We start from the raw sequence: 15,844 nt of genomic DNA, 5'->3' as shown, positions 1-15,844 counted from the left end.
CTTGAGATCAGGGATGGCAATACCTCCAGATGATCGGTTGCTGTACAGGAACGTTTTAGCAATTTTGGGTTTTTTGTTTTTCCATATGAAATTGAGAATTGTTCTTTCAAGGTCTGTAAAGAATTTTGTTGGTATTTTGATGGGAATTGCATTGAATCTGTAGATTGCTTTTGGCAGGATGCCCATTTTCACTATGTTAATCCTACCAATCCATGAGCAAGGGAGATCTTTCCATCTTCTGATATCTTTTTCAATTTCTTTCTTCAGAGACTTGAAGTTTTTTTCAAATAGATCTTTCATTTGCTTGGATAGAGTCACACCGAGGTACTTTATGTTATTAGGGGCTATTGTGAACGGTGTTATTTTCCCTAATTTCTTTTTCAGCCCTTTTGTCTTTCATATACAGGAGGGCTACTTTTTTTTTCTTTCTTTCTTTCTTTCTTTTTTTTTTTTGAGTTAATTTTGTATCTAACCACTTTGCTGAAGGTGTTTATCAGCTGTAGAAGTTCCCTGGTAGAATTTTTGGGGTTGCTCATGTATACTATTATATCATCTGCAAATAATGATACTTTGACTTCCTCCTTTCCGATTTGTATCCCCTTGATCTCCATTAGTCATCTTATTGCTCTAGCTAGGACTTCAAGTACTATGTTGAAGAGAGATGGAGAGAGTGGGCAGCCTTGCCTTGTCCCTGATTTCAGTGGGATTGATTTAAGTTTTTCTCCAGTTAGTTTGATATTGGCTATAGGCTTGCTGTATATTGTTTTTACTATGTGTAGGTATGTGCCTTGTATCCCAGATCTCTCCAAGACTTTAAACATGAATGGGTGCCGGATTTTGGCAAATGCTTTTTCGGCATCTAAGGAGATGATCATGTGGTTTTTCTCCTTCTGTTTGTTTATATGGTGGATCACCTTGATGGATTTCTGTATACTGAACGACCCCTGCATGCCTGGGATGAAGCCTACTTGGTCATGGCGGATGATATCTGTGATGTGTTCATGGGTTCCATTTGCAAGTATTTTATTGAGTATTTCTGCAGCATCAGCGGCTACACAACTGAGAGCACTGACTCTCTCTCCATTGCTCTATCTGTGAAGAATAGCCCCTCTACTGACGCATAGCTGTTGGCCGGCCCATTCTTTAGCAGTACACATACCTACAGTTGTTGCAAGCCACGATTGCAGAACTGTGTATTGCCCAAAAAAATGATGTTTCACAGTCCTTCTCTCTGTCCCCTGGCTTTTGCATTCTTTCTTTCCTTTCTGCAGAGTCTCCTGAAACTTAGACGAGACAGTATAAATGCCCCCCCCCCCTTTTAAAGGGATGAACACTCAGCAATCACTTGTTCTCAGAACCTTGTGCAGCCACGTGTCTCAGCATTCACAACATTTCACTGAAGAAAGAGGCTTCTCTTGTTAGATTGACAGGGGAATTTTTCTATGGGTATAAGCATGAATTAAGTTTTACCATAGTCATTAGCTCATTTGATGACTAGAAGATTTAGGGTGGGAATGCTGGTGTTTAATTTGGGAGTTTTTATACATCCTATATCAATTCTCTGATTGGCCAAGATTCCATTCTCTTGTAGACTATATCTTCACTCTCGTGATGATTTCTTTTTATGTGCAGACATTCTTAATTTCATGTAATTTCCATTTGTCAAGTTTTGGGGTTATTTCTTGTGCAAATAGAGTCATTTCCGGAAGGTTCTTTCCTATGCTATATCTTGAAATGCTTCCCACTAGCAATTTCAAATTTTCATGTCTTTGACCAATTTTGTGTTTATTTTTATTCTACAAAGGGAATTAAAAACACACACACACAATAGCTTTCATTAAAATAGCAGCTGCAAATTTTGGAGGGAGATGTTTGCAGAGAATCATCACCGAATGTGCAATAAGAGCTGGTTATTTTCTGTTGTTTCATAATGAATTAGCATACTTTCGCAGTTTAAAACAACAGAGCTGTACTAGTTGTTTCTAGAGGTCCTAAAGCAGGCCCAGCTCTGAGGGGCTCTCTGCCCTGATGTTCTCCCCGAATAGGACAGGAGTGGGTATTAAGATGCTCTAACACCGACTCAAAGAACAAGGTCAACTCCTTCTGCACCTTTTGAGGTAGAGAAGGGAGCAATTTCAATTTCAATTTGCAGAATTGGGGAAGTCAAAGGTTGAAGCCACTCAAACAATGATTGTGGCTTAGTTCAAGGAGGAATTTTTTATAGCCAGCGTTTTGTTTGTTTGTTTGTTTGTTTGTTTTTTCAATGCAGTTTATTCAGGAACCTTGAACAATCATCTGACCCTGGGGAAAGCCAGCCCACAGCTTATATAGCCTCTGGGTAGCCAACCTCAGCGTGCCACGTGGGCAATGCAGATAGGTCCACATACATGGAAGCAAGCCAGATCCTCGGCCTTAGCCAAATGTGGAGTTGTTCATGACAGAGAGCACTCACCATCGGGAAGGTGGAAGGCGGAAACCAGCTCTATCTTTAAGGCACAGCATTCCGCAGCTCTCTACAGTTCCCCCTTTTTGTTTTAGACACATCAGGCAAGAGTAGAGGTCTGATCTCTGATATTAGAAATAAATTGGGACTTTGTACCGATGTTCATTTAGGTGTCATCCACCCAAAGAGCATCAGACCCGTCCGATACCTTTTTCTCAGAGGCGGGACCTGGGGCATCAACCCGCATGCAATCAGACATGCTCTTCTCTGGGTCGAAAGCGGCTGACCCTGAGTGCAGTGCTTAGCCTTGCATCCTGAGCATAACATTTTAGCTTTTTATGGTATCCAACCATGCTTGGGGCGAATGTCCTGCTTCAATGGCTGTAAAGGCCTGAATGATCATGGCTGCATCACACTGTTGTGAGACTCTAATCTTGCATATATACCACAGGCAAACCAAGGAGACCAACACCAGAAGGCCTTATAGCCAGCGTTTTGATGCTTATTTAAAGACATATGAGAAGAAAAGATTGTGAACCCACATGACACAGAGAAGAGAGGAGGATGTATGCCGAGTGTCTCAGAAATGCATGCCCAGACATTTGGAGGGATAATATCACTCGAAGTGTCAACCAGTCAGAAAAAAATAGCATGCTGTTTGCACTCATGTGATGGCAATTTCTTTGGGTGACACTGGTGCATATCCATGTCTGGTTCCCTATCTGCAGCTGACTTTCTAGGTCATGTTCACCAAGTATGAGCCAAGCCTTTAGTGTCTCACCTTGTACATGTCATGAAGACACTGTGTGAATATAAATTTCAAAGGGTCACACGCACAAAGTTCCACAGAGTGTTATTTAAAACATTAGTACTTAGCATTATCCATAGACAGGTTGACCCTCCCACCTTTGTGTGTACTGTTTGTGAGTGCAGAATCATGGGATGGACCTCTTTCTACAAGTGTCTGTGGAGTCATAAACTGGACATCTATACTGCACCATCTAGCCCAAGATGCAGAGACCATCAAAGAAGGGGCACGGTGGTAAGATGGCAAGACCAAGAGGTTGCGGAAGAAACAGTGTCTAATAAAAGACTAATGGGATTCCAGATTAATTTTTTAAATTAGTTTTTGAGAATGTCATACATGCATTCAACATATTTTGGTCATATGTTGAAAGCATTATGATATCTCATACATATGATATCTCTCTCCCATATCCAACTTCTGAACTCCCCTCATGTCTCTCAACTTCATGCCCTCTTGTTTTCAGATAGCCCACTGAGTCTAATTTAGTGCTTCCCATAAAGGCATGAATGCTGAGCCATTCACTGGAACTTGATCAACCTACCCGGGACCACACCACTAAAGAAAACTGAGTCTCCTTTCCCTAGCGGTCATCAGTGACCAATAGCTGCTCATCTACCAATGGGGGCTCATGTGGCCCTCCCTGCTCCATGCTGACATGTTGACTAGCTTATCTTATGTGGGTCATGTGCAGGTAACCACAGCCACTATTAGTTCCTGAGAGAGGCAGTCCTTGTTATATTCAAAAGAGACTGTTTCTTCATCAACCTCTGGCTCTTATAATACCATCCCCCCTTCCTTGATGGTCTCTGCATCTTGGGCAAAATGATGCAATTTAGACGTCCAATTTATGACTGAACACTCCACAGGCACTTGTTCCCTGTATTTTGGTCAGTCGCAACATTCTGCATTGTCTACAGTCCACTGCACAAAGATTCCTCTCTGTTATGGGTGGAGAGGATTTCCCGTTTTGATAGTTCACTATTTCAGGTGCAGAAGCTGTACGGAAAACTCTGTTCTGTTTTACATACTGCTCCTTGTTCATCGGTTATTTTTGTCTTCCTCAGAGCCATGTATATATATGCCAAATAGCCAGTAAGTAACCCTAATTGGTACAAGTCAAGCTACGTTTTAAACTCATTTAAAAAAACCAATAATTATTTCCGGGGAATGTATGTTAACTGCATCATTTCTACTTCTATCCAAAGAGCTGCCTCCCTTTCCTCCTGCCTTCCTCATTTGGCTTAGTTCTATGGCAGAACATGGTTTTCCAATGATAAATACACACTGCACAATAGGTGGGGGATGCTACAAACCCCATAGTCTTGGACAGTCACGGCTCTACAGAAGTTGAGGTCTGAGACTGCAGGGCCCCACAGGTCACACAGAACATGTGGTTTGCAAACTTCGCTAAATGCTTGATTAAAATGTGTCTTATGCTGATGAAGGGAAGTTTATTTCTTGTTTGATGGTTTAATGTTTGATATATTACTTGATTTTAAAACTTTACATAAAGTTTTAAACATCTATTGTTCCCAAAAATTACTTCTTTTTTTTTTTGCATTCATTACTATAGCCCCAAGGATACTCACCTCAGGATGATACCTGCCCAAGCATCACCTTTGATCTGATACAGATTCAATTTTTCCTTTTCCCTTCCCTCTTTCTCTTTCCTTTTTTCTCCCCTCTCCATTCCTTCCATCCATTTTTTCCTCTTTCCTTCCTTCTTTTTATCTCTTTCTTTTCTCCCTCTCTTGATATCCCTCATCTATTTCTTTCTTTCCTTCTCTATTTCTTCTTTTCCTCTCACTGTGGACATATACTTCCCAGTGGGACTCCACTGGAGAAAATTGTTTCCTTTGCAAGTGGGCATCAATTGCAAATCACTTCTTGATTAAGAGTGAGAGGCTGTTTCCACTTCCCTTTCTTGTACTAGGACCCCATCTGCAGAACCTGTGCATACTGCACAGTTTCTGTGAGTTCTTATGTATATCAGTCTTGCTATGTTTGGAAAAGATTGTTAGGGAAGATTTTCTAGGGGATATTTGGTCTGTGTTTTTACTGTATATTTTCAACTACCTTGTCCTCTTTTATGGTAATTCCAGTACCACACTACGAGGAATGCTGTTTTTATGTCAACCAGTCAGGTATAGTAAAGGACAAAATCCAACAACTTAAAATGGATTTACAAAAACGAAAGGAAGAGCTGGAGGCATCTAGCACTTGGGCCTTTCAAAACCCCATATGGAAATGGATTCTGCCCCTTATCTCACCTTTCTTGCTAGTTTTTCTGCTTTTGCTTTTTGCACCCTGCTTACTGATCCCAACATTCCTCCCTTTTTCTATAATTAAAAATAGGGAGCTTGGGCTGCCTTTTATAAGGTAAGTTAAAGTATATAAATTTAGGCTCATTGGAAGCAGCTCTTGGTTGTCATGTAAGAGGTTGAGAGAGAGAGAGGAATTATAGCAACAAATGGTCAGGTTGTAAGGTTAAGAATAAGAGAAATCTCTGCCCTGGAAAATTTAGGGCAGAGGGTTTAGGGTAGAGGGTTGTCAACAGAGAGAGTTGCCAGCCATGCAAGGCAGCGGGTAGGGGCTGGGGAACACTGGGAGAACCTGGAGCTGCTTGTCCTGGTCCTGAAGCACACCACTTCAGCCTTTTGTTAACAACAAGTGGATAACAGGCGTAGATTCTCTTCTGGCTATTTCCTGCTGACACTGGGGGCGATGTAGGGAGGTCAAAAGGCTGAAGTGTCGACCAAGTCCAGGAAGAATAGACTGCTTTGATGCTTTTTCAGGTCTGTGAGAACACCCATGGCTGGGAGGGAAGGTGCAGGTCCAGCTTGTTGGAAGTCTGTAAGGTCAGAGCCGAACACCTGTATCTTGTTGGAAGTCCGTGAGGTCAGAGCTGAACACCTGTAGCTGCTTTGGTGCTGTTGTGGCTGTAGGAGACATCTGTGTCTGGCAGGACACTGAAACACAGAGAAAATCCTGTAGGTAGGCATTGAAAGGTTTGGATCGATGAGGTTTGTACATGGGAACCTCTGTTTACCTGGACGGGACTTCATTTACCCAATCACTGGCAATATTAAAGAAGGCTTTGTTTTTGATCTGTCATTGAGGTGAGGTTTAGTTACAGGAGCGTGTAAACTTAGAGGCCCTGGTGCCAGCTGGCACTAGGTGTAGAAACCTGAAATTCTCCAGCCTGTCTGGAAGGACGGGCGTCTGGTCATCTCCCATTGGGGGCAGAGAAGTCCCTATGTAGGGATGTGGTTATGGGTGTTATCCATTGGGAGCCGAAAGAGACAGAGGCCTTCTAATGGCGTCCCAGGAGAAGGCGGGTCTCTGGAGAGAGCAATCCTGTCTGGTCGATATCTCGTCAGATATTGGCCAGGGATCGAGGCTTGGTGCCCCGTGGCATGGCCGAAAGGACGCGTTTTATTTGCCTAGCTAGGACTTGGTGCATGAGCACCTAGAAGGCTCCCAAGGGAAAATGAGGAGAAGAACCTTATTGGAGAGAGGGGACCTTTCCATGAGCAAGCGAGCCAGCGCGTGCACGAGAGAGCGGGGGGGGGGAAGGAACCCGTAGAGGGGGTGTACCGCCCAAGGGAGAGTGTGGCCCTAAAGTGAAAGTCAGCATAGAGGGTCAAACCTATACAATTAAGGCTACAGCTGAGGGGGGGGTCCCCCGTCTCAAAAGATAGTAGGAAGTTGCCAGAGCTCTGTGGTCAAGCTTCCCCTACCAAGAGAGGCATGCATGCTGAGAAAATGGAGTGAACTCACCAATCCAGCCAGTGGTTGTATGCAGTAAATAGCAGTCTGGTAGCCAGGAAAGGAAATTCCAAACCAGGAATTACTTTTAAGTTTTAAGAAAGAGATAAAACCTTAAATATGTTAGTGTTACAATTGTATTGTGTATTGAGAAAAAGGCAGTAGGCATATATATGTGTTAATGGCATAAGTACTTTTTAAGGTGAACTCTGAAAAGGCAAAAGCCTTTTATGAAATAAAAGGGAAACTTACTTGATTTTAACCTTTAGTATAAGCATAGACAATATGGAGGCTTATAATCTTGAGCTTAGGACTATAATAGTGGCATAGTGGTATAGTGGAATGTTTTTGTATTAGAGTTAGATTAATAAATTAGAGCCCTATTAATAAAGGTCAAAACTCTGGACAGTCAATACAACAGTAGCATAACAACAGGAAGAAATATTAAGCCTTTTTATTTATTTAAGATACCTTAAATCACTGTAGACCTTGTAACCTTTATAATTTGCGTTTATCAACCTTAAAACATTTTTTAGAACCCTTAAATATTTATAAATTGCATTACCAACCTTAAGACACATTTTTGGACTCTCAAATATGTATAACTTGTATTTTTATAACCTAAACTCCTTTTATCCTTAGACCCTACATAAGATATATATATATATATATATATATATATATATATATATTTAGTGATATATCTTAAACTGATTAGTGAGCTAACAGTGGATTTAATTGTCTGCTCTTTAGTTGCAAAGCTATCATTAACTTAGCATAGCCGTCAAGGTGATCAGAGACCTGAGAAGGATAAGTTATGAGCCAAATAAATATACCAATCCATGTGTCAATCAAAATGACAGGGATGACTAGTTAGTCCATTACCTAGGCAGTGTCCCTGGTTCCTGTGTCTCACGGCATCTTGAACAGAGGCAGTTCTGCCAGGCACATAAGATGAGAGACTGTTTCAAGTTTTGAAAAGTCAGTTATGGTGCTGTGTGCCCAGGCAGGAGCAGCGGCGGCGGTGGGAGCGGCGGTGGCGGCGGTGGCAGGAGTTTAGTAGGAGTTTTAGAGCGAAGGAGAAAGAAAGTTGGGGTGAATTTGGAAAGGAATTGGAGGCAGGACAGTGGGGATCTCGGGTGGATCTGGAAGGAATAGGTCCCCAGAAGCTCCGGTGCGCTCAGTAAAACTTAAGAGGGTCACCTAATCCCGGCTCAAGCACCAATGTTAGGAAATATGTGCCTGTATAGGTTACACGCGGGTTCACAGATCACACCACGAGACGTGGTGTAAAATAGAAGTTTTTTGTATTTCATAAATGAGTACTGTACTTGTATAATTTATGAAATATAAATTATAAATTTTTATATTCTCATAATTTATATTTTATAGATTATACTGCATTTACATAATTTCTACTCAATTATCCTTTCATTTCTTCCCATGTCCCCCAACACCCTCTCAGATAATCTTTGATTATCATTACTATATATAATATCTATGTATAATAGCCTGCTAAGTTTCTTTAAATTGTCCATATGTATATGCATTTAGAAAGAACCCCTTGGAATCAAATAATCTATCAAGAGACTGCATTTAGAGAAGATTGATTTTTTTCTCTCTCAGCAACTATTAATTACAAGTAGGTCTTTATTTAGGGGTGGAGCCTTGTGAGCTTTCTTCCATTTTTGTTGGCATATCAGTGTAGGGACTTTGTTGTAGATGTATTAATTGGGGTTGGGCAACCCACTGTCACTAATTCTCTGCATTTTTACACGTTGTAGATGCTTGTAAAGGCCTCTGCTCGCTATGAAAAGAAGCTTCTTTGACAAGGGATGAGAACTACACTTATCTGTAGAAATAAGGATAATTGTTTAGAATGCAGTTACACTAAACTACACTGGTTTGGGACGTGTCAATAAAAGGCTCGCTCCTACCACCAATGACCCCACAAGGCATGACTAACTGGTGTGTTTAAGTACCGTTTGTGAGTGCCCTCCTCTTGACTGGGCCTTAAGTCCATTTAGATGGCCATTGGTTACCCCCCAAGATATAACTGAACCTACTGGGGATAACTTACTGTGCTGGTCAGTGTTGTGGTTCAGACTTTACACCTGGGTAGAGCTAGTGATTGCTTTTTTCCCTTGACACCTTGCATAGCACCTACAGATACTATGAGAGCTAGTCCTCTATAAGGAGGCATCTAGGCCAGTTCCATCTCAAGTTCCCCAAGCCCTGTATATGAAGTGCATGCTGTCTTCAGCAATAAGGTCTTGCCTTTACATTACGGGAGGAAAACAAGGACAACAGAAATATGTTATATTCTTTTGGGAGTCCTCTGGACTTCCCATCAACAGCTCCAAGGGAGGTTTTCTATGTGTGTCCCCGGAGGCTTTGTTAAATAGTCTGTGGCTCTTGAGTTATCACCACCTCAAGAGGCGTAACTTCGCTTAAAACATGCATGCCTTGTAAATCAACCTAAAATTAGGTTTCCATAGAGCTGTGGTGAACACCCTTCCCCCTTCTCCCTCTATACTACTCTTCCCTTCTGGCAGTTGAAGTCTTGCAATTCTATTGGTATGGCCAGGTTTCTACCTTGCAGTTTGGGGTTATGGGCATTTGGTTCTGCATATTTTGTTTCTTTTTACAGTGAGTTGTTTTTTTCCCTTGAACACAATCTGTAGGATGTCTGGGCTTTTCAGGAAGGTGATCTTTCAGACCCATCGGATCATGTTCTGGCTTGGTCTTGAACCCTTCACCACCCGGGCAGACTACACAGTGTGTTCAACTTTGCCACGACTTCCCCACCTCAGCTCTATAAAATCTAGTTTGGCACTATTTGTGTACTCCCCTGGTTTCCCAGTTTTGCTTCATCTGGGTCTACTTTTTGCCACACACATTTTCACAACGTGAAAGGACATATGATACATATGAGATGACTTTATTTCAGTCCCAGCACTTCTGTCATTCTACATGAAGGTCTTATGGACATACATGAATACGCACACATACTACAGGTGCAGAAATCCTTAGTAAACTCCCATTTTCTTCTCTTAACTATATTTTCATTTTTCTCATTGTTTTAAAATGTAAAGTTCAGAGCAGCACCTTGGAGGTCCCGTGGATCCATGTCTCTCTTCAACAGTGTTTAGATGGAGCAGACCCGGGATCTCCCTCTTTAGCTTCCAGCCGCCTTACAGTCTCTCCAGTAGTAGCCTCAGGGACCGTTTCCCCTCCGCCCTAGGCTCCTAGGACCAGGCAGCACTGTTCCCTTTGCAGTCAGTTTCATATTGTGGATCAGCCATGACCTCCCAGGTTCATCAGTTATTTCACCAAAGTGGAAGCTGCCGAGAACCTCCTGGCCACCTTGCACCTGCAGGTCTTCTACAACTACCTCTCTCTGGGCTGCTATTTCGATCGGGATGACGTGGCTCTGGATGACTTCTTTGGCGAATTGGCTGAGGAGAAGTGCGCGGGCACTGAGTGTCTCCTCAGGTTGCAGAATGATCGTGGGGGGCCAATCACTCTTCCAAGATGTGCACTAACCATCTCAAGATGAGAGGGGTGAAACCCAGGGGGCCATGGAAGCTGCCTCGGCCCTGGAGAAGAACCTGAACCAGGTCCTCTTCGTTCTGCCCACACAGACCCTCATCTCTGCAACTTCTTGGAAAACCTGATTGAGGAGGCGAAGCTCATCAAGAAGATGGGCCACCACCTGACCAACATCCGTAGGCTGGATGGGCCACAGCCAACGCAGACTGGTGTGCTACAGCCTTCTCTGGGCAAGTGTCTCTTTGAGAGACTCACTCTCGAGCACAGCTCACTCTCAAGCACGACTAGGAGGCCTCATTCCCTTCCAAGGGGCTCCCTCTGCTCTGCACCAGCCAGCCTTATGACTTCCACCTGAATGAACCTCTCAAGCCCCTAGGCAACTTTGTAACTGCTTTGGAGCTCCTTCCAAGTGTTGGACTAAGTAAAAATAAAGCTTTTTTTTGAAACAGCAGAATAATAATAAAAATAAATTTAAAGACATTTATTGCTTACTTAATTATTTGTGTGTGTGCATGTGTGTGTTTGTGTGTGCTTCACATGGAGGAGTGCCGGTACTTGCAGAGTGCAGAAGAAGGCCATAGATCCTCTGAAGCTAGAATCAGAGGCAATTGAGAGTTTCCCTACTTGGGTGCTGGGAACTGAACTCTGGTCCTCTGTAACAGTGGTGCCCACTCCACTATCTCTTTAGCCCACAAATGGTTTGTAGGCCTAATGTTCATGTCTTCTTGGCCTTTACACATGCTGAGATTTGCTTAATATAATTTCCTTCAGGATATTATTTGGGAGAACTATTTTTTACCTTGGGCTTAAGATGGTCTGTTAAGAATCTTAAGAGATGGGGTTCGAGAGATGGTTCAGAAGTTAAAACACTTGCTGCTCTTCTAGAAGAACCAAATTCAGTTCTTAGCACCCTCCTCAGATTGCTTACAACGGCCTCTAACTCCAAATTCAGAGCATCCAACATCCTCTTCCATCCATTAGACATCTGCATACAGGTGGCATACACATACACATACACATCAATAAAAAACATGCTTTTAAAAAATAATCTTTTTTTTGAGACAGAGTTTCTCTGTGTGTAGCTTTGGGTGTCCTGGAACTCACTCTCTAGACCAGGCTGGCCTGGAACTCACAGAGAAAACCCTGCCTCTGCCTCCTGAGTGCTGAAATTAAAGGCACGCACCACCACACCCAGCTAAAAAATAATCTTAAGGGAAGATTTAACTCGGTTTATCAGTGCCACATATTTTAAGGTGTTTGCCATGGAACCCCTATCAAATAGTTTATCAGTTACAGATGCTGTGCGCTGACAGATCATGCGGCATTAGAGCACACGCCTCCCTAAAAAGTGTGGTTACAAACTCTCAACTTACTTCATACAAAATCAAGGCCTTGGAGGAAGCACAATTTTCTTTCTTGTGAAATAAAGCATCTTCTCTTCACATGTATCACATGGATGTATAGTTCCACTGAACTCTTTTTCTTGAAGTCTTTTTTTTCTTTTCTTTTTTCCTATTTATTTATTTAATCACTTTGCCACCTGTTCCCAACCCCTTTCCTTCTCTCCTCCTAGCCTCACCCTTAAGTCCCACTCCCTCCCCCCATTCCCCACTCTCTTCCTCGGAGAAGGAAATGGCCCCAAGTGGTATCAACCCACCCTGACGCCTCAAGTTGCAGCAGGACTAAGTGCATCCTCTCCCACAGATGCCAGACAAGGCAGTCTAGCTAGGAGAAAGGGATCCAAAGGCAGGCAACGGAGTCAGAGACAACCCCTACTCCCATTGTTAAGGGACCCACATGATGACCAAGCTGCACATCTGCTACATGTGTGCAGGGGTCTAGGTTCAGCATGTACATGTTATTTGGTTGGTGGCTCAGTGTCTGTGAGCCCCCATGGTCCAGGTTAGTTTACTCTGTAGGTCTCTTGTGGTATACTTGAGCCCTCCAGCTCCCACTCTCCTTCCTCCCACTCTTCCACAGAATTCCCTGATGAGCTCTTATATATACAGATGGGTCTCCTGTCAGGTTGCTAGTTAGCCCTATTTCATTGCATATGATGTGTTCTGTCAGAACCCAATATTTTTAGAGTCAAATAGATTGCTTCTATGTGTGAAAGCTATCTTCAGAGCTGTGTGTGCTCTTAAGATTGCCATTTTACATTATGCAAATGTATATGCTGAAAAATTCCATTTTTGTTTGCTCAGAAATATATTTTAAGATATTTTCTGGAAACTTGGAAATTACTCCACTCAGTACCGTTTGTTACTTTATAAAAGTTAGAGTGTATGGACTTTGCCTGGGAGAGATGAACAAATATCTTTTCACCCCAGACAGAGCATGCTGAAAGAGCAGAGTACCAATGCCACTCAAGTCTAGCTTGGTGAATCCATGAATTTAATAAGGCTTGTTTACAGGATCACTGGTGAGGGTTAGTTTCAGGAGCATGGGCAACTGTGAGCAGCTATAGCACTTAAGTAAATGTGGCTTTCAGGTACTGTTCTCTCAATAATGCTGGTTTTCATTTATTGTTCTCTAGTCCCAGATATTCATGGGGCCCTCAGGTAGCCAAACCAGTGTTCCTCATGGCTCAGACGGCTTCCCTCATGTTGACTCATTATGCAGTCCTTGCCTCTGGAACTTTGTGTCACTTCCCCAGCACTCAGACTGATCCCATCTATCCGCATGGTTTTGGTCTACAATGTCCTATAAGGGCAGCTGCAATTTCCGGTTTAAATTCGACCCCAGTTCAATCGGTTCAGAAACAAAGAGTCTCTGATTACCATAGTTTTCTGTACCAGATCACTAGCCTGCTGTATCATGAATTTGACCTCTTTTACACTAAATGTGGACCTGAAGGATATTTTCTACCATGTCTCCCTCACACTCTTCCTCTTAAATAATTCTTCCTATGAGTTGCATCGTTTTGGATCCCATGAGGGTATTTAGCACAGATCTAAGTAGTGTTCTGTTTCTCTTATATCTATCAGCAAGAACTCATAAAGCCAATATCTTCCCTTTCTTCTGTCAATTCAGAGGCTATTTAGGAGAATAGAATCTGCATATTTTTCCTCATTGCAGTTCTTCCCGTTGAGTCTCAAGGCAAGCTCTTGGTGGGTGCACAGTTCAGCCTTGGCCGCATGTATTATTTCCAAGAGCAAGGCCACATAATTGATGCCACAGTCTACTTCCAATCCCAACCCACACGTGCTATCTTCAGGGATTATAATATATCTTCTAGTCCACCAGTCATTTGAAAGGCGTCTACATATTCACCGCTCATATCACATGGTGGACCTCGTTCATCAAGGAATCTTGCCCCTTCATACCCCATATAAAAAGACAGTTACTCTGGGATATCCTCCAGTGGAAATTCTACTTTCAGATAAGTTGGTCTTGGTTACATGTCTTCACATTCATAGCAGGGATAGTGCAACTAACACTGCATAAAGGATGCACACCATGCTATGCCATGTGGAAAAGGATGACTACATCAGGATTGATCCACAGCTGCCTCACCCTCAGAAATTTTGCTTCAATTGCATATCTCATCACCCACAACAGAGACATTGCAAGCATTCCTCCTAGCTCAGCTTTGGTTCTGCTGTGTCCCATGTCTGAGCATTGAGGGCTAGGCAAACATTTTCTGGGAGATATGAACAAATGTCCACTCACCCTATTGTGTGGCAATTTCCTAGGAGATTTAAACATTGCATTCTGCAGAAAAGTTCATTTAATACAGGGAGTAAACAACTCAAAATAGCTTTAGGAATTCCCTAAAAGCAACTAGAGTCACTAGGCCTCTCCCTTACCAAGAGTATATAAGTAGCAAAGATGGCTAAATGCTACTCTCATACAAGTCCAATCTCCTGAAAGAAGCAGACACCAGCTGAGCTGCCAAAGGAGGCCCAGACCAATGAAGCCTGGAAAGGAACCTTCTAATCTGGTGGGCTGTCTGCAGCCTGTGCTGTGTACTCCAGTTTCCCAGACTTTGAGAACTGTCGCCATGCTAGGATAATCTCGGAGATACATCTCTCTCTGAGTCAGTTCTGCCTCTGTGGGTAACCCCACAGCCATATTCCTGTAAATGACCTCAGTATAAAAAACCTCAGTATCCATACTTCAGTCTGTCATTAGTTCCCTATTAATGGTGAGTAGACATTTGTTCAGGTCTTCTTAGTAATAGTGTCACACAACACCATTCCAGATAGGACACCAATGACAGAAACAAAGACATGATCCCACTCAAGTGTAATGTATCATTAATTTTTTTTTTTTTTTGCTCATTCACTTGCAGGTTATTTATGCATAGTTCTGAGAATAAAATTCTAGAATACAAGTCCTAGAACAAACTCCCCATTACACATTTCTTTGGCAGATATTTAGATCAACATTTAGAATTATACCCCCCCCCACACACACACATTTTCATCTTCATCAATTGGAACTCGCCTAAGCACCTTGTCTTAGTTAGGGTTTCTGTTGTAATGACCATGACCAAAAGCAATTTAGAGGGGAACAGGTTTTTTTCAGCTTATGTCTTGTAGTCCTGCATGAAGGCATGACAGGAAAAGAACTCAAGGTAGGGACCTAGAAGCAAAAACGAAAGCAGGGGCCACAGCAGAGATTCTGTTTCCTGTCTTACTTCCCACAACTTAGCCTACAGTTTTCATAGCACCCAGAACCACCAGCCCAGGGCTTGTAATGGCCCCAGTGTGACGGACCCTCCCACATCAAACATTAATTAAGAAAATGCCCTACAAAGTTGCCTAAAGGCAATCCAACAGACACGTTTTCTCAAATACAGTTTCTTTTCCAAGATCACTCTAGCTTGTGATAAGTTCATTTAAAACAAAATCAACCAGGACATATCTCAAGAGTCTGAAGCCTCAGACAACATAGTCATTATACTGTTTGAAATGTAGTGATTGGGGAGGACTGTTTGTCTTGTGTTCCTGAGGTTCTGAAAAGAAGAATAAGCATTGAAAGCTTAAGAAACAAAGATTGCTACTGCAAAAAAAATAAATAAATAAAATAAAATAAAGAAAAGAAAATGATGTCTTAACTGCTCTGTGACCCCATGCTGGTACAGGAGAGAAACCAACTTCAAGACTAAGAGGAGACAGGACACAGGATTTATGAGCCAGCCCTGGAATTCGGTGGAGTGACTCATTTGCTGTTTCATCATGGCTTCAGGGTGTTGGAATCACACTGAATACCCCTGCAGAGTATAAGGGCTTCCAGACAGCAAGCTCACTATCCCGACAGGCCTTTAA

The 15,844-nt window shown here is 42.5% G+C and overlaps 1 pseudogene; it reads left to right on the top strand.

Moving 5' to 3' along the window:
* Window positions 1-974: 974 nt before the first annotated feature.
* LOC110563976 (ferritin light chain 1-like) lies at window positions 975-10,926 on the top strand (annotated as a pseudogene).
* Window positions 10,927-15,844: the final 4,918 nt, after the last annotated feature.

This window comes from Meriones unguiculatus, chromosome 1 (genome assembly GCF_030254825.1).
Source record: "Meriones unguiculatus strain TT.TT164.6M chromosome 1, Bangor_MerUng_6.1, whole genome shotgun sequence".
NCBI classification, from domain to species: domain Eukaryota; kingdom Metazoa; phylum Chordata; class Mammalia; order Rodentia; family Muridae; genus Meriones; species Meriones unguiculatus.
Note: the sequence above shows the minus strand (reverse complement) of the source record. Positions and strands in the feature narration are given on the sequence as shown.